This window comes from Trichomycterus rosablanca, chromosome 5 (assembly GCF_030014385.1).
Source record: "Trichomycterus rosablanca isolate fTriRos1 chromosome 5, fTriRos1.hap1, whole genome shotgun sequence".
Lineage (NCBI taxonomy): Eukaryota > Metazoa > Chordata > Actinopteri > Siluriformes > Trichomycteridae > Trichomycterus > Trichomycterus rosablanca.
This window is the reverse complement of record NC_085992.1, coordinates 4,742,348-4,762,953: the sequence shown is the minus strand read 5'-3', so window position 1 is coordinate 4,762,953 and position 20,606 is coordinate 4,742,348.

Sequence of the window (20,606 nt, the reverse complement as noted above, 5' to 3'; positions counted from 1 at the left end):
TTTTATACTTTGATGGGTTTCTTATAAGCTTGTTGGTAATCGGTTAAAAATAACAGTATCAGAGCCTTGTTCAGTGTTTCTACATTAAACAGGAACCCTGAATATTGGGAACAGTGTACATTTAAAACATTATGCCTTCTTTCTGAACATGGAACAGGTTTGTAATACATTTTCAAGTTAAAATTAGCACTTGCGTATCAAAAATAGTACCAGACTGCACTGGTACGCACTGTCAATTTTAGAACAGGCTGAAATAAACAGACTGAAACTTGGAAAGTTATTCCCAGTTAAGCAGTTTGTGGCCTTTTATTCCAACCACTTTATTTTTAAAAGGCTCGGTAGACAATTTATCAAACTGTTTGAATTTTAATTGTTGTTGTTATGGATAAGCCACTTTACAAAGAAACAGACAAGTTTGGTCCACTATTTGCTTCATTCTCAGTCGGTCCGGATCCTTTAGTGGTAACAGTGGCCAGCAATAATTCTAGACAAAGCACCACCTGGGGGCAATTTTAAATAGCTTGTCCCCATACTGCAAAGTATTTGGGAGGTTAGAGAAAACTGGAGTACCCAGAAAAGGAGCAGATACAGGAAGAACATGTTCAATTTCACACAGATAGTCACTAGACGTAGGAATCAAACCAAGATTCTCAGGCTGTTCAAAAGAACAGTGATGAGTATTCTCAGGTTTGGTATAAAGGCATAAAATAACATCATTAAAAGTAGAAACTTAAATCAGCAATGTTCATAATTGATATGTTTTATAGGTGAAAAAATGTAATTAGCTTTACATATTCCAAACAATTAGTACTAGCAGCTAACAATCGAGCTCACTGATTCCTCCATTTGTGACCCTGCAGTATCTGTACGATTAAGTTTCAGGGATTTAAAGCACTGCCTGAAATTCTAGCCAAGCAAATTCCGATGAGTTGGGAGAAAACTGGATGCATCAGATGCATCATATCCTGGTCATGGAGAAAGACAGAGCACTGAGGGATCACCTGCTAAATCTGAGAGCTACTGCAGCAGTTTTAAACGCTGTGCACCTCAGAACTTCACCAAACCCTAAATAATGCTAAATTATGTTTAATGCACACCTCTCTAAAAAAGAAACCTTATTCTAATCCAGAATTATTACTCCTGACTCCATATTGCTTAAAAACACCTAACTAAAATGAAGCGAGAGTGCTGAAAGTGATTATTTCCTGAGAACAATGGTGTGGAAATTGGTATGCCGTAGAGCAAGTCTGACAGTGTTATACAGGAAATGGTCAATGTGCAAAAAGGAAGAGACAGCGGCAACAATCAGTTCAACAGCTTCCTGTAGTGGAGCTAATTCCGGTGAGAGACATGGTCGCAGCATATTGAGCAAGATTTTAAAAGTACTTTTAGACTTTTAGAGTAACTTAGGCCACTAAGTTACACACACAGTGATGGATATTCAGACTGCTGGAATAGCAGGAGCAAATTGCCTAGGGCAGGGGTAGCTCAGCGGTTACAATACTGGACTAGTAATCAGAAGGTTAGCTTCCACCACCAAGTTGCCACTGTTTGGCCCTTGAGCAAGGTCTTTAATCCTCAACTGCTTGAATTAAATTCAGTCAAAATTGTAAGTCTTTGGATAAAAGCGTCTGCTAAATGCAGCAGATGTAAATGGAATACTTACACTGACCAGGCATAACATTATGACCACTGAGAGGTGAAGTGAATAACACTGATTATCGCTTCATCACGGCACCCGTTAGTGGGGGGGATATATTAGGCAGCAAGTGAACATTTTATCCTTAAAGTTGATGTTAGAAGCAGAAAAAATGGACGAGCGTGAGGATTTGAGCGAGATTCACGAGGGCCAGATTGTGATGGCTAGACAACTGGGTCAGAGAATCTCCAAAACTGCCCTTGTGCTCTTGAGGGGAGTTCCCGGTCTGCAGTGGTCAATATCTATCAAAAGTGGTCCAAGGAAGGAACAGTGGTAAACCGGCGACAGGGTCATGGGCGACCAAGGCTCACTGATGCACGTGGGAAGCGAAGGCTGGAGCGTGTGGTCCTTATCCAACAGACGAGCTCCTGTAGCTCAAAGTAAATGCTGGTTCTGATAGAAAGGTGTCATGTTTGTTGTGTATGGGGCTGCAAAAGGGGGACCAACACAATGCATATATTTTGGTATACTTAACAGCACTCAGCAGTCAGGTGACAACGTCAAACAACAGGGAAGCGCTAGCGACAGAAGCAACTCATTAATCACCAACTAGAAACAAACCCCACACAAACGTTACCGCCTTGTCAACTGCTGGTGTGAATACAGGATTTATGGTGGACAAGCAAACAGACTGACACATCAAATAGTATAAATAGCTTCCTACATAGCACATCTGCACACTGCACAGCTGTCGGTCCTACTGCAGTGTTGTAGTACCTATGTAGTGAGTCAGATGGATAATAAATCTAAGAACTGGAAAAACACGCTCTGGTCCCGACATGACAGGAGCACAAACATACAGAACAGAACACTCAAACTGTCTGCATCCGCATCTCAAATTCTTCGTTACCACGTGTACTGCCACAAACATTTCTTATTAAATTGACAGTCTTATTAAATTGGGACAGTGGTAGCCTAGTGGGTAGAGCTTTGGGCTATCAACCGGAAGATTGGCGGTTCAAATCCAGGCTCTGCCATGCAGCCACTGTTGGGTCCTTGAGCAAGGCCCTTAACCCTCTCTGCTCCAAACAAGCTGGGATACGCAAGGAAAGAATTTCATTGTACTGTACATCTGTATATGTATATATGACAAATAAAGTATATCTATCTAAAACAGACCAACACAATCACAATATCTGTCTCAAACAGATAAAACAATCAATATCACAGCACAAAAAGTAGTTATATCTAAATTTTATCAAGCCAATTTCCATGAGTAACTGGTACAGTTTATTTGAGTTAGTGAAAAACGAATAAGTCCTTACCTTTAGTTGTAGGTAGCAGAACACAAACCAGAACAATTGGTAAAATATGAACACGGGTCATGATTAAAGAGCACTCAGAGCAGAACGAGAATGTGTGACGTTTCTTCCTTGAGAAGCTCAGTAAACCAGCTTTAACCAAATTGGCAACAGTGATGTCCAGGCAGAAGATTGGTGAGGGTTAGGACAGGGGCGGCTCTAGAAACTCAGAGCTTTGTCCTCACACGATCCTCTATTCCATGACCCTAAAAAAGAGAGACAGAAAACTCTGGTTAGGCCTCGTCCACATTAACACAGGGTACCGATCAGCCATAACATTAAAACCACCTCCTTGTTTCTACACTCACTGTCCATTTTATCAGCTCCACTTACCATATAGAAACACTCTGCAGTTCTACAATTACTGACTGTAGTCCATCTGTTTCTCTACATACTTTTTTAGCCTGCTTTCACCCTGTTCTTCAATGGTCAGGACCCCCACAGGACCACCACAGAGCAGGTATTATTTGGGTGGTGGATCATTCTCAGCACTGCAGTGACACTGACATGGCGGTGGTGTGTTAAGTGTGTGTTGTGCTGGTATGAGTGGATCAGACACAGCAGCGCTGCTGGAGTTTTTAAACACCTCACTGTCACTGCTGGACTGAGAATAGTCCACCAACCAAAAATATATCCTGTGGGCAGCGTCCTGTGACCACTGATGAAGGTCTAGAAGATGACCGACTCAAACAGCAGCAATAGATGAGCGATCGTCTCTGACTTTGCATCTACAAGGTGGACCAACTAGGTAGGAGTGTCTAATAGAGTGGACAGTGAGTGGACATGGTATTTAAAAACTCCAGCAGCACTGCTGTGTCTGATCCACTCATACCAGCGCAACACACACTAACACACCACCACCATTGTCAATGGCTGATCAGTGTATTTTTTTAACATTCAAAGAAAATGGAAAGACACATATTCTTACTGCTCTTTTAACAAGGAATAAATTAGAAAATGCATTCATGGGTTTGTATGAAGGAGAGAAATGGCACAGGTAATTTGTAAAGGTCCCATCAGTGCTCTAAGAGCAACATACGAGGGATCTTTAAAAAGTTTATGCACTTTTATATTTCGGTTATAAGCAGTGATGGTGAGAGGAGGAGTAAACGACCGTGTCTGAGAGACTGAGAGACGCTTATAGTCCGGATTTAGCGGCATTTGTTTTCCACCTTTTTGGACGTTCAAAGAAGCTTTAAGGGGAAGAAGATTTTCATGTGATGATGATGTGAAAGCAGCGCTGCATCAATGGCTTCGAGCTCAACCAAATACATTTTTTGCTGGGAAAATGCATTGTAAAGTGATTACGAAGAAAAGTGATGTTTGTTTTTAATATTCTTAATAAATAGAGTTTAATAATACTGAAACCTAAGCATTCTGAAGTATAATAAACATCAAGTGAGAGTCTGGACTGGTCTTGACATTCGAGATGTTATTTTAGGCAGGAATAGGGGCGAAATGTCCTGTGTCTTTAGCTCCTAAATGAATATAGAACATTGTTAAAATTAAAGGTGACGTACCACAGTGTCCCAAAATGCATAAAAAAAACCACACTGCAGCTATTAATACTAATAAACATAATGGTATGCCATTTCTTCTACAAATAAAATCAAATTGAACACACATTCATCAATCTCCTGCAACGTTGACTAATGCAGCCTGTTAGCCTGCGTTTTTTCTGCCTGACCCCACAACCTCCGTCAGACTGGCGCTATTCTCGAATACCATAAAACGTCCAATTTATGTGTTCAAGGGTGTTCCGCAATTACTTGCACGGGTTATGTCAGGCGTTAATAACATCATGTGTCTGTTCCCTGGTAATCCTACGTGAGTCTCTGCAATTAGTGGCTATGAGTGGAGCCGTGGCTGAGGTTGGGGGGTGCAAATTAGTCCCGAAGCTAGCCAGCGTCTGTCACTTTGGATTTGCCCAAGGGGAACAAAGAGCCCTGACCTGTGCCCCACTTTTCACACATCCCAGACTGGATCACAAGAGAACAAGCAGGTCTCCTTAAGACTGGGAGGTGGGGGAACCAGTCAGCTTGTCACTTATGCAGAAGGTGACATGACTAGATCTGCACGAGTGTGGGCGCTTAGCATGGACGGTCAAAAGTCGCACAGAGAAAAATCACAGGTCTGGTAAATAAAATCCTACTGATGTGTTTATAGGTTAACCAAAAAACATAACAGCATGAGTTACTGTATCAGAATCAGAATCAGAATACTTTATTGATCCCTGAGGGGAAATTTCAGTACAAGCCCTATTTCTGGAAATTCTTTAATGATAAGTCACTTCGTAACACTGCATCTTTCATCGTTTGCCTCCCATCACCTCCTCTCTTCTCCTGGTTTGGCCCAGACCCCGTTTCCCCCCCCACATAGATCCCCCCTTGCCTCATCGCCCTTCACTTCACGCCGTCGTCCAGCCCCACATGCCTTTAAAGGCTTTGCTGCACTGTACGGCAGACTTTCTGGCTCCGCTGCCTTTGTCTGTTTTGCTGCTCTGCGCCTTATTCCAGGATTGGATTAACGTTAGAACGCTTTGGCACACTGAGATGCGCCTTCTGCACCAGCCTCACTTTATCATCACTGCATTTTTGTTTTGCTGCTCATATCTGGCTTTTACAAGCCCATGCAATTAATCAATCATATTAAAACGTCCTCCTGGAAAATAAGACATCTTGCTGCAAGGCATAGTTAGGAACAGAAACACCTTGCAAAGCATCTGAGCTCTCGGATCTGTCCGAGAAGAGAGCAGGACTGAAGGAGGGCGGTAAGACCATTATACTGCAGAGTTAGTTATATCTAGATACAGTTGCTAACCAAAAAAGTACTTTTAATAAACATTACAAAAGATTTTACATGTGTCGCCTTCTAAAATTACCTAAAAATAAGAGTTTGAGGCAAAAGTGTTAAAATAATTAGACATTTACTGTTGGACGGTCATCTTAAAAGATGTTTGTGGTCATTGTGGTCTAATGCGCTACTTCGCCACCACTGTGATCTTGAGCTCTCGATTTCAAATCTCAGTCCTGCTATCGGCCGCATAGATATGATTGGCTACGTCAGAGGGAGGGCGGCCATAAGGATTCCCTATTGCTGCTGCAATTGCGGCCTCTGTTAATTGGTGGCCTGATGGCGCCTGCACGGACATGGGGAATAATGGACGGCGAAGTGTGACGCGATATCTCCATACGCGATACTGATACCAGGTGTAAAGAAGCGGTTGGCTAACGGAGATGTGCAGGAGGGGAGTACAGGTTAGAATTTATTCTCCTCGGTCAGAGAAGTGGTCTGCAGCAATGAGGAGTGATATCGGGGTAATTGGATACAACTTTTAAAAAGACGCTTAACAATACAGTAGACCCTTGACTTACGAATTTTATTGGTTCTGAAGGGCTGTTCTTAAGTCAAAATGTTTGTTAGTTAAACCTATTTTTCCCATAAAAAATCATGTAAATAGAATTAATCCGTGCCAGACCTCCCAAACCTCCCCCCTACTTAACCTTTCTAATGTCTTAAATGGTCTTTTCTGTTATGAATACAAGTATATTCCCTTAAATCTTAAATTATAGAATAGATATTAATGTAATAAACAATAATAAACAATAATACACAGTAGTACTGTACATAAATACACATCACATTTCAGTACAGTACGTGTGCTGTATCATACACCATAATACATTTCCTTCTTTTTATATAAACTGTATCTATCAGAAACAACAATAACTCTCATATTTCTCTGTTATTTCCTTCTTTATTTTAATAGTGTTGTTTTTCGAGGTGTAATTGCAAGAAAGAAAGAATACTTTACTGAGCCGAATTCCTTCTTCTCTCTCACTCACTGTCCCCTCTGTCTTATACACAGTGATGGCTACTGGCAGGAGTAATTATACAACAACAAATGTAATAGATTTTCTCACTACTACGCTTTCTCTGCACCTTCTTTGGGGACATTTTAATATAGAATTTTACAAAATATAAAGAAAACATCGGAAAAACACCGTCCGTTGTCCGAATGTTCGCTCACTGTGTATATATATATATATATATATAACAAGACACGAACTTCTGAACTGTTAAGGATCAGAATTTAGGCTCTAAATCGCTGTTACGGTACTAAACAGAAACATAAGAACATGAACGATGCGGAGCGTCACACCTGAAGCTTCTCTAACTAAACTGCAAAAGCAACAAAGACTTTATAAAGTTTAACACGTCCAGAACTGAAGCAGTAAGGACCAGCTCTGTGGTAATTAGACTCAAAACAAAATAGTGTAAAGTTTAAAAACCTGCACATTTTGTTCACATTTGTTTTTGCATTTGTTTGTTCAAACAGTAAAATAATGTTGATGTTTTTACTCTGCCTACTTCTAATTTTCTAAATGTAACATCAAAACATTAACAGCTTATTAGAACTGTACAATTCACTGCTTTTCATAAAGAGTGGACAGTTGTAGCCTAGTGGTTAAGGTACTGGACTAGTAATCAGAAGGTTGCTGGTTCAAGCCCCACCACTGCCAGGTTGCTGCTGTTGGGCCCTTGAGCAAGTCCCATAAGCCTTAATTGCTCAGGCTGTATACTGTAACTGTAATGTAAATCGCTTTGGATAAATGCATCTGCTAAATGCTGAAAATGTAATGTAAATGTAAATAAAAAGATAAAATTAATATTGAGCAGAATTAAGTTCACCTTATTGGTCCGGCCCTCCACAACAGTCTGAGTTTCTTATGTGGTCCCTTGGAAAATTTAATTGCCCACCCCTGATCTAGTGTATGCGTGTTTGCAAACTAGATAGTTTGTCAGTCGGATGATAACTTTTCACACATAACAGCTAGCTGTCTGATAGGTAAATCAACAAATGGTTGTGTTAGCTTTGATATTTTAATCATTTAATATTACTGCTTAAGACATGCCAAAACCTTTTAGGTGGCTGATATAACACAAACAGTGACGCCACCAAAGGAAGAAAAACAACCAGGACAAATGAAGGAACTACTGGTCAACATACCCCGATGGAATATCCGTTTTTCACAGCCATGTTGGAGAAGCTTGAGGTGAACACACAGACACGATGAAGTTGCCGTCCAGTTCAAGTGGCACCAAGTACCCTAAAGAGAACCATAAGAGATGCAAACTGTAAACAATTGTGTTTATCATATGAACCAGATCACCAGACGACACACCAATAACCTACATCCATTCATCCACAAATACCAGATCTCACTTAGCAGTCAGCTGGGAACACTGGAACCTTCTCTGATCACATATTTAAGACAGATTAAAGTCTGTTTTGAACAAACGTATCTTACGGGAAGTGCATGTGGTTCGTCCCTTCAGGAATCATAGTTGTTGTGACTTGCCAGGGCCGTACATTCCTTCCATTTTAGAGTCTTAAGTTTAAAACGTGCACTCATCTGTTAGCACGACAGACTGAACAGCTAACACAAAACAGACCTGATGGAACAGGAGCTGCTAGATAAACGGATCACGGTACTGGTCAAAAAAACCCAAACCACCTAGATTACGGAGTTATACAGATCACAATCACCCTATACACACTTGAAAAGTGGATATAGCTTAATGGTAGAGTACATGTTTTCCATGTATGAGGTCCAGGGTTACCAATACCAATACCCTGCATCTTCAGCTTGCTGTACGACTGTGCTGATGGTACAGTGGTAACCCAAGGTGACCTAGGTTCAATTCTAAGGGATAGTAGTAGCCTGGTTGGTAAATTGCTGGTTTGAACCCTGGTTCTGCTTTGTAGCCAGGCCCTTGAGCAAGGTCCCTGACCTGCACTGTACAATGGCTGACCCAAGCTTTGACCCAAGCTTTGACCCAAGCTTACAAACCAGCTGGGATACGTCAAAAAAGAATTCTATTGTACTGTATATGTGTATACATAAAAAAGCTGTTCACTTGAACCTTTCACAGACACTGCATCTGGAATACAGGTCGGTCGGTCGGGTTTCAGCGCTGATGCCAACGTTAGAATGCAGTGAAGCTGATAGCTGATGTAAGACCGTAACTTGCCGCTAAATTACAGGACAGTGGAAGCTTAGTGCCTAAGATACTGGACTACTGATCTCAAGCTCGCTGTTTTAAGCTCCACCAACACAAGCTGTCACTGTTGGGTTCCTAAACAAGACACTTAACCCTCAACTGCTTGCATTGTATTTGCTTATATTTGGAAGTCGATTAGGGTAAAATCGTCTGCAAAATCCTATAAATGTAACGTAAAAGTAAACAAAACTTCTTAGAAAATGACTTTAAAGAACACTGTATAGATGTATCATAATGCACAAATAATTAATCAACTGCCCACAATGATGGAAATATTGCTGGAATATTGATGGAAGTTATTTCAATCTATAACCAACTGTTATATTTATTTATTAGGATTTTATCGTCATGTTTTACACATTCATGACAGGACAGGTAAACACTGGTTACACAAGATTCATCAGTTCAAGTTTTTAATATCAAACAGTCATGGACAATTTTGTATCTCGAATTCACTTCACGTGCACGTCTCTGTACTGTGGGAGGAAACCGGAGCTCCCAGAGGAAACCCACACAGACACGTGGAGAACATGCAAACTCCACACAGAAAAGACCTGGACCGCTCCACCTGGAAATCAAACCAAGGACCTTCTTGCTGTGAGGCGAGAGTGTTACCCACCGAGCCAACGTGCTGCCCCTATAACAGACTGTTATAAGTTGATGGATAAGGGATAACGCATGTGACTCTACAATTTGCAGTGGTTAAAGAAGTAAAGCCCTCCTGATGAGGAGTAATCGTGTCGCAGCAACAGCAATGCCTAATGTTTGGTCAACCAACACAATCGGTGATGGACTACTGATGAAATGTGCTCCCCTGTTTTTTGCTGATGGCACAGGAGCTGGTTAAGAAATTTAGGAGCACACAATTCTCCTTATTGGTTCTGATGTGTTAATCCTATTGCAAAATTAAATGTACAAATTCTAATATTTCTGTACGCTCCATTTGTTCTTGAAAGGCAAATTTTGCATGCACACACACTGTTTCAGTTGTGCCTTGGCGGAATTATGTAGATAATTTTGTCTATTTAAAAAGACATGATTCTGTCAGAATACCACAGACCACCAGCACCAGATGGCTACCCTGCCAGGAGTGCAAAAGCCCCTTAACAAAGTTTCCTCATAAGCTGATTACAAGGGATCTTCCTAATTCAATTTCTGAGGACTCAGGGAGGCATGGCTAAATAATAACGAAAGCCTTCTGGGTTCTTTCAGAAGACAAACATCTCAGTTTGCTTTCGGACTGTTCCAGGTTCCAGCCTGTCTTTGGATTCTGCATATCTGGTGCCGCTCTAAATAATTTACTTTGATAGCTGAGAGTATTTAAAGCAGAATCAATACCATTACAGTACAGTGGCGGGTTTAGTCAATACTCCGAGGCGGTTCTGAGCCAGCACTCAGAAATTCTGTAGAGAAAGTGAAGAAGTAGACAAACATATCACTCGTTTGTCTGTTCCCTAGAAACGGTCCTGAATCTACACTTGTGTAATAACAGGTTAGTGGCACGGTTTAGGCAGATGTGCTTTCATGCTGCGCGGGAGGCTCAGGGGCTGAGGTGGATGATAGGAGAGGAAGTGAACGCTTTCGTCTCCTGCTTAGCCAGCTTGTCTCCAGTGTTAGTCTGAGATAAAGAGGGCTGACTTTAAAAGGTGCAGCAGCCTAAAGAACGCAGGCGGCCATGTGAAATCCGATCTGACCGACCTCCCCCACCTCCTTTAACAACCACCTACCTCCGTGCTCAGTGCCACCAGGCCCCAACCTCCCGGAGCAACCCGATCCTTTCGGCTGCACAGATTGAAATACGCTACTCCGGGGCTCCAGGGCAACTCAATCAAAGCAGGGAGTAATCAAGACTAGACCAAAACTGCAGTGTTAGCCATTAAGACCTGTTTTAATAGCTTAATAACGGCTTCCTAGGTATAGTCTGATACAATATATGACCAAAAGTATGTGGACAACACACACATTGCTAATATTCAAAAAGCCCAACTATATTAAATACATTACATCCTGTATGGACACCTGACTACTGACTTCTGTTTTATATTCTTTGTTTGATATTTGTTTTATGTGGCATAGCGGTCTATCGCACTAGCCCAACACCACTGAGATCCAGGTTCCAATCTCAACTGTATTAAGGCCAGTGATAGCTCAGTGGTTAAGGTACTGGACTAGTGAACAGAAGGTTGCCGGTTTACCACCACCACCAAGTTGCCACTGTTGGGTCCCTGAGCAAGGCTCTTTACCCTCAATTGCTCACCGTGTTCCGCTTTGGATAAAAGCGTCTGCTAAATGCTGAAATGTAAATGTTATCAAGCAGCTACACAGTCAAGAATGGCTGTGACTGAGGAAGGTGGAGGGGGGGGACTGAAGGCCTGTGATGGATTGGCACCCAGTCCAGGCTATTTCCGGTGGAACCAGACCCAAACTTAAACAAAAAAGGTATTTTGTAGAGATAGAGTTTGGCACCGATTCCGATCTCCTTTCAGGGATATCGGCCGATAGCCGATTCCGATGGGGGGGGGGGGGGGGGGGGGGATTTGGGGCGTTGCAAATTTAGCAGTAAATAAAGTACATCAAACAACAACATCAGACATATTTCATTAGTCTAACTGACCACACACACGCAGGTTTAATGTTATCCAGTTCAGTCTGAAAAAAACTTAAAAAGAGCCTCACAGTGAAGATAAACCGGAGCAGCGCGTGTGTGTGTGTGTGTTTGTGCCTTTAAGAGAAATGATCTGTTCACTGTATCGCTTAAAGTGATTCATGAGTCGATTCATTTTCTGCGAAGCGTAAGTTTCTCTTCTCAGTCATCTCTCCGTGTTTACTGTTATTAATTAATGTCGTGGTTTTAAATAAACACCAGCTACTACAGAACATTTTGTGTGACTCTCTTACATTAAAAAGCTTCATTAAACTGCTATTACCACAGATCTGTAACCGAGTCAGACTCGTTCTGTCTGTGGAGCTAAAAGTTTTCTGATGATCCTAAAAGTTCAGCAGATGATCCTGAACTAACGAATTTGGTAATGAATAAACTTTTGCCTCGGATTGGCTCTGTAACGTTTTCTGTTCTCATCTACATCACAAGTAAGAACCGCTTACGATTTACCAAAGTGAACCAGGAGTTTATATAACGTGCTGATAGAATCGACTCAGATGTGACCGGGTTGAATTATCTTTTTAAAGTAAATATTTCAATCAGCAAAATTACATCGTATGTATGATGCACAACGTTAATGATGTTATTTTAGGTCATGAAGAGCTTTCACGATGGTTTCTGTACGATGGTTGATGAATGGTGATGTGATGGTTGGTGCTTCGTAGCTCAAAGTCTGGATCAATCCACTGAGCTGTTAAGCTTAACGTGATCTTTATATATCACACGATCGGATCGACTACATTTAGGAAATATACCGATTCATAGCCGATCGATCGTTCCATCTCTAGTATTTTGTCTTAGTGATAACCAACAAAGAAGACATTGTGTGATTAATCCCGTTGGTTAAAAGCTTTTATTTTATTTCTAACAGCTGAAATTCGATTTCAGTTGAGAGCAGAGCTACACATCTTTACAGAGTACTTTAATTATTTATTTATTAGGATTTTACCGTCATGTTTTACACACTTTGTGTTTGATATTAAAAACTTGAACTGATGAATCTTGTATAACCAGTAACTACCTGTCCTGTCATGAATGTAACCAGTCATGGACAATTTTGTATCTCCAGTTCACCTCACTTGCACGTTTTTGAACTGTGGGAGGAAACCGGAGCTCCAGGAGGAAACCCACACAGACACGGGGAGAACATGCAAACTCCACACAGAAAGGACCCGGACCGCTCCACCTGGGAATGAAACCCAGGACCTTTTTGCTTTGAGGCGACAGTGCTACCCACCGAGCCACCTCTTTACAGATTAATGCCCTCAATGACTCAACCTCCCTCAATGAGTATGTGCCATTTTCTGAAGATTTTAAAATTCTAATCCAAAACAAAAACAATGTAAAAATACCGCACATGAGGAGCAGTGTGATGAACATAATGTGGATATTTTGCATCGTGTCCTGATTTAAAGGTAAAACTCCGCTTAGAATAACTACACTTGTTGTCAGTAAAAGCTTTAGGATACAAACCACATCTTTATTTTTAAATTAGAATGTTTAGTTAGCGCTTATGTTACAGTTAATACTGTTTACTACACACTTTTGGGTAAAATCTTAATTTTGAATGCTGACCTAGCATGATCAATTTACAAAGAACACATAGTTTGTTTACCAGTCAAAGAAAAGAAAGTCTTATATGGATACATTTGTTTAACTCATGAATAAATATAAATGAACCCCACTTTAATTTTAATTTAGTTTTTAATTGAGGCTATTTGTACTAAGTTTTGTTAACTGACTAAGTGTGTTAATTCTGTACAATTTAAGAAATCGACCTAATAATATAAGTCAGAAGGCTAAAGCTCTGCAATTGATTGGCATCCTTTCCTGGGTATTCCTGCTTTGTGCCCCATGTTTCCTGGAGGAACTAAAATAAAAATAATGTATGCATGTATTTAAAATGGCTTTTTTATTTTAGTTTAGCAGCACAATAGTGAGGGCAGTGGTGAACTGTAAATATAGGTCATAATACTGTCACTTTAAGTCATCTTAACAACAATCAAGTATCTGTCAAATGATTAATAATTCAGCCAGAAATAAAACCACAGCTTAATCAATTAAATAAAGAATATAATTAAATACAACATAACCAAATACAGCAAATACTCCCAGTGTTTTAAAGTTACATGCAGCCTGCTCTCACGTCTCAATACTCTGTAGCACGTACACATATTTTTCTAACAGAGACTCGAAGAGAAGCTGAGGAATGTACAGCTGTTTGGCACATGTGTACAGCAAGCGTTTAACTTTCGTTTTTTTTTCCGTCACCTTTTTTTTTGCCAGGGCTTGCCTCGCACCCACTGCAGGTATTCGAGCCCATCTGTTTTTTGACCCTGAACCAGCTCATAGTTTAGGAATGGCATGGAAGGTGAAGATACTCAGTCAGGACCCTCCCCCAGTCTAGAGAAATTAAAACCAGCTTCTGGACTGGAGTGAGGAAAGACTGAACCTTAAAGCACCCTGCCTATCAAAGTCCTGTAGGACAAACTTTATTTACTCTTAGTGTGGAGGATTTGCTTTGACGCCATGAAATACAGTTCGAGTTCCCGAAGTGGCATTTGATCGTTGAATACTGACTGCACAAAGAGAACTTTACCAAAACTCACTAGAACATTTTGATACCGGTCCAGCCTAGTCACCAAAACACAGACTGCAACACTAAATCTTAAAATCAAACCAAAATAAAGAATACATTACTATATTCTAACTGTTTTATATTAGTGATATGCAGGTTAATGCATACTCAGCCAGACTGCAGCATTCCATTGAAGCTCGGCTGGTATTATGTGTGCCAGGAAAACATCCTTCACACAATTAAAACAGCAACAGCAGCATAAACTGTTCACACGTGGCAGGTCGGGACGATGTATTCCTCATTTTTATGTCCGCTCCATATGCATATCTTAATGCATCAGTCTAGGAATTAATCTGAGTGATTGTCAACAGCTGCACTGTTCGTTATTTAAATGATTTAGTCGTTCATGATTTAAATAATCCCAATGTGTAAAATAAGTTTGCATCTGAATGCAAAATAAACAGATCAACAGTGATCTTAAGCTTCACTCCCAATTCAAATCAAACATCAGCTGCTGGTAATTAATTTCAATGGCATTATTAACCAACTTCATTAATCAAGCAGTGACTTTTTTCATTGGTTAATTAAAGACATGATGTGAACAAAATGTGAACTACAGTGGCTCATCTGTTTTAGTCTGTTTTAGAAGATTTACTAAAAATATTTTCTGGTCTGATAAACCTAAACCTGCATTTTGGCTGTGACATGCAGACCAGTATCTGGTGTAAACAGCATGAACCATCAGCGCCCCAATACCAATTAAGCACTGTTCAAATACCACAGCCTATCTGAGTCTTTATTCTGTTTGTGTGCATACCTTCATGACCACAGTTTATCCTTCTTACAATGGCTAGTTTTTTTTACATAATAATGCACCATGCCACAAAACACAAGTCATTTGAAACTTCTTTTATAAACATGACAATGAGTTTTTTGTGTCTCTGAGCATGGCTTAAGAGTATGTGAGTATTTTACATACACCTGTGCAACTGGAAGTTTAATATAATAGTCAGTACTTAATAATAAGCTGTTTGTTAACAACACTGCACATAATCTACATTCTGTTTACATTATTCGTACTGTCCACGATGCTACACTGTTTATTACTCATTAACATATAAAGACTTGCAGATACGAATCTCAGTTATGTGTTTTAGATAACCGACGACTAGATAAATGACATTGTGAGTTACGGGATAAAAGAAATTGACAAAATTTGCCCCCCTAATAATATACTGAATAAACACTGCACACTATGCAAATACTGACCCCATTTACTCATTCAGTTTCCTGCCAAATACTGCACACCTTACTTGGTTGCCCGTGGGTCATGGACAGAAGAAAAACACACAAGTTGGCAAATTAATATTGGGTGCATTTAAACTGTACAGGAGTGGATTCTCTCCCGGTACTATTTCTGTGGTGCAGTCAGGGATCCTGCGCAGTTCAAGAACAGATTGCTTCAGACTTGTCATTCTGAGCACTGAAGTAACTAACAAACAAACTGTAAGAATCTCCAAGAGCTGCCTCACTCCAAAAAACACAAAGGTTTACAGGAGACGAATCAACCCCATGCAGCATTTCAAATGATAACATCTTATGCAAAAGTGAGCCACGTTTTTATCACTATTATCTACTGAAGTAACATAAACTTCTGTCTGATTAATTCAACACATTGAACAAAACAATCATGCAATAAAATGTGCCGTAATTTTTGCAAATTGTTTCATATGCTGCATTTTATGTTTTATGTCAAATTCTGCCAATAAAAAGTGTGCAGGAATATATTCTGTAGAGGAGTAAATGCTAAATTATCTTTCACGGATGTCTTTTGCTTATAATTTCAATTACTAATTCAGGTTTTGTCCAGCGCTCACACTAGGACAGACAGAAAAACAAAAGAGCAGACAACGTCAAATGCACTGTTTTCACATACAGGTAAACAAAATATTACAGTTACTTGTGTAGGACACATCAGACTTGGGATTTCAATTATTTCTGATTTCTTCTTTTACATACCACAACATAGATTATTCATTTGGTGGCATATAAAGATTATTTATGTAATTTAACTATGTGGAATGGCCTTTCAATCGCTCAAAAGAGATTAGAGATGGTACTTCTCTGTATTCATCAAAACCAGAGCTAGTTTTCCAGCATTAACGATGTTTGAAATAAAGGGAGGCCAAATAAAGAACCCAGACTTTCACTTTACACTTATAAAGATGTTTCTGCATGGAACACATGGAACATGCATTGTTTACAGTAAAGCAATCTTAACATCATCATAGTCTCAGAAAATACTGCGAAAGAAACCAGTAATGTAAAATTAGACTGAAGTTTGTTGATCACATTGATGAAAAAAAGCCTCTAGGCCCATGATGATGTAAGGCTTGCTCGACTGGATAATATCACCCATGTTTCTGAAGTTTCTAATTTAAAGCAGAAAGATTTCTGGTGGCTTTCAGATTACATCTGACAAAGCTCCTGATAAGATGTTATACAGGTGAATTCCTGAACGATTCCGTTTCATTTGTAATGCTTGAGGTCAAACTACCCCTATTTATATGAGCTCATACAGTAAATAAACCACAAATGAGGAATTAAGAGGCCACATGCACAAAGTTAAATGATATAATAGAACTGGACCAACAGAATATTAATTGAAGATGCATGTATGTATACTGGGCAGCAAGGGTTCAGAAGAAGCTATTCATATCACAAGTAAAAGTTAAGATCTACCAGGCAAGACAACATCTTTATTTTCATTTTCATTCATTTATTATTACGGCATAAGAGTATGTGAGTATTTTACTCACATTTGTGCTATTAAAAGCACTTGCACTTGTGCAACTGTAAGTTTTATGTAATAGTTAGTGCTTAATAATAAACTGGGTTCAGAAGACCGTGCTATTCATGTCACAAGTAAACGTTAAGATCTACCAGGCAAGACAACATCTTTATTTTCAATTTTCAGGTGTTGAGTTGTTGTTTTTTTTTGCTGTTGTAGCCCACCAGCCTCAAGTTTCCATCTGCTGGGTGTTTTTTAGATGCTCACAATGGAAGTACACAGTGGGTAAGCTTTACTGTCTACCAAAGCTTTACTGTATGCTCGATCCAGTCTGGCCATTTTTCCTTGACCTGTTATCAGTCACAGCGGGACATTTTCCACCGGGCAGCACTGGGTGCAAAGCATTGCAAGGCTTTGGTCATCTTCCCCAACAGACATAGCCAATCTGTGAAGACACATTCGAACCTGCATCTCAGCAGCTGTGGGCTAGCTTAATAGACCACTGTGATACTTTTGTATAGACTCCAAAGATTGTTGTGATTGAACATTGCAGATTGGCAGTTTGTCACTCACTCAAAACAGTCCATCCGGCACAAACAGCCATGCCACTGTCGAAGTCACTCGGATCTGTGAAGTTTAATTTCTATCGCTCATAATTCTCATTGTTCTTTCAATTCCATGACATGTTTCTCTTGTTTTCAGGGAGATAATTCATCAGTTTACAAGTTTTTAATGTCTAACACAGTCATGGACAATTTTGTATCCCCAATTCACCTCACTTGCACGTCTTTGGACTGTGAGAGGAAACCGGAGCACCCGGAGGAAACCCACACAGACATGGGGAGAACATGCAAATTCCACATAGAAAGGACCCGGACCGCACCACCTGGGGATCGAACCCAGGACCTTCTTTCAGGGAGAGAAGGACGTACCAAACCCTTTACCTTAAATCTTCCCAATGAGGTGGAAGATAGGTTGAAGGCTGTGGTGCCCTGGCCACATGTGGAGGGAATTGGAGGTAGACCTGGATGCCATCAGGCAAAAAAAAAAAGCAGTAGACAATCTGAACCCAAAATTCAAGAGTTTATTTTCCAATTATTAAGTTACAGAAAGACACAAAAATGTGTTGAAATTTGTAGGTTGTCTTGACATGTTTCTTATCAGTGTTTGTAAAGATCTGATTCGATAAGTGTTGTGTGCATGTAATTTTAGGTTAAAAACAAAACTGTTTTATAATTTGTGCATAACAAGTCTAACTAACGGCATTATAAGCAATAAAATATAAAATAAATAAAGAATATCTGCTAGACAGCTTGCAGATAAACTACTGTAAACTGACCCCACTTAGAACTGTGAATTTATCTTGCTGCTAATTAGCCATTTAATCGTTTTTAGCTTAAACGTTAGTTGTTAATGTTGTAAAAACGAGCCATTGTGAATGCATTTAACATGTTTGATTTGTTTTTAAGAACTTATGAAAACAGTCTGGTTAAGTTTAATTACATTTATTCTAGTTAACGACAGTTGACAAAACCGAACAATTCGAGCAGCAGCACCAAAGTAGCTAAGCTAACTAAATTGCGAGTTAGCTCATAAATGTTTCAAACATAAAATAAACACGACTACAAATGTTAATGTTGGTAATTTTTGCATAAATAAGACTAAATACGATCAGTAAATATAATCTTATTTTTGATTATTTAACAGTTCCATCGATTAAAAAGTCGCTTAGCTGTATAAAATGGTAAATATTCAAAAAAAACGCAGCTCGGGAACGCTGCATTGTAAACGGCCTCAATCAAAAACAAGCAAAATATAATAAAATTAAAAGAAAATCTCTTTTTATAACTTACCTTTTATAGATTGAGCAATTCCAGATTAGAAAACACTTCAGTAAAACACCGATCAGCCTTTCGCCAAATAATTTCTCAAATACAGTCCAATCACATGTAAATCGATCAGATTAGATTATTCTATCGTCCGCTGGTTTATATCATAATTCCAAAATTATACTTACTATCGATCTGAGTATCTACTTTAATCTGATCGCGATCAAGTATTAAAATATTCACCCAACACGTCGTACTTTTGGAGACACCGAGACGAGATGAATTGTGAACCAGGGCTGGTAGTCGATTCCCAAAAAAAAGAACCGATTCCCTTTTTCCAGACTTGGAATGAAAGAGTCGACTCCCGAAGCTTCGGAAAAAATTCCTCACTGTAAATAAACTGTTTTACATTGTCAAATCCATAGACATGGTCTTAAACGTAACTAAACACTGTTGTTGAAACTATTTCACATAAAAGTAGGAGTATTTACAAGCACTGAGACTTGCCCTGCTGTTTTGTTTACATTATTTTTTCTAGACATGTTATAGACATATACCAGGCTTGGTGGATAGAATTGGTGGATAGAATTGTTGCCTCACAGCAAGAATGTCCTGTGTTTGATCCCCAGGTGGGGCGGTCAGGGTCCTTTCTGTTTGGAGTTTGCATGTTCTCCCCGTGTCTGCGTTGGTTTCCTCCGGGAGCTCCGGTTTCCTTCGACAGTCCAAAGACTGTTGTGCAAGTGAGGTTAACTGGAGATAAAAGTCCATGACTGTGTTTGACATTAAACTTGTGAACTGATGAATCTTGTGTAACAAGTAACTACCACCGTCTCTGTCATGAATGTAACCAAAATGTGTAAAACATGACAATAAAATCCTAATAAATTAATGAATGGACATACACCAAAGAACCCTTGACTCCTGCACCATCTATACTGTTGACAAGCGAAAGCAGGCTCCGGTACTGGCATTCAACCCCCAGGGGCTGGCATCTCATGGTGCAATGGTACAAGAAGCAAAACACATTTTAGTCCTGTAGTTCAAGTTCAAGATTCTACTGTATGAAATAGGATTCGTAATCACATATTTTATCTATGGTCTAATCTCGATTTGAACAGACTGCAGTTTCAGCTGGTTTATAATGATATAAAACTATATTTCTTTAATAACAGTCAAGTCAAGTCAAGTCAACTTTATTTATATAGCGCTTTTTACAATAGACATTGTCTCAAAGCAACTTTACAAAATCCAGGACCAACAGATTAAAAAAAAAACCCTGTTGAGCAAGCCGAGGGCGACTGTGGCAAGGAAAAACTCCCTGAAATTTACAGGAAGAAACCTTGAGAGGAACCAGACTCAGCAGGGCCCATCCTTCTTGGGTGGCCTACTAACAGCCTACTAACTGTATAAGTAAAATAAGGTCGGGAGATAAGTCCATAAAAAGTCTATTCTCAAGGCCCAAATTAAATTGGGAAAGTTAAAATTAGGCCTAACTTTGGGTCAGATCTAACAAAGCAAACGATTCAAAGTTATTGGACTGATTCGATCGGATCGGAACAGAACATATTACACCTCAACTGGTCTATATTGTTGGTCTATATAGTAAAGACAAGCTTATTAGAACCCATATCACATGGCTTGTTTTAAAAACTTAACCGAGAAACCATACATCAATAGGAT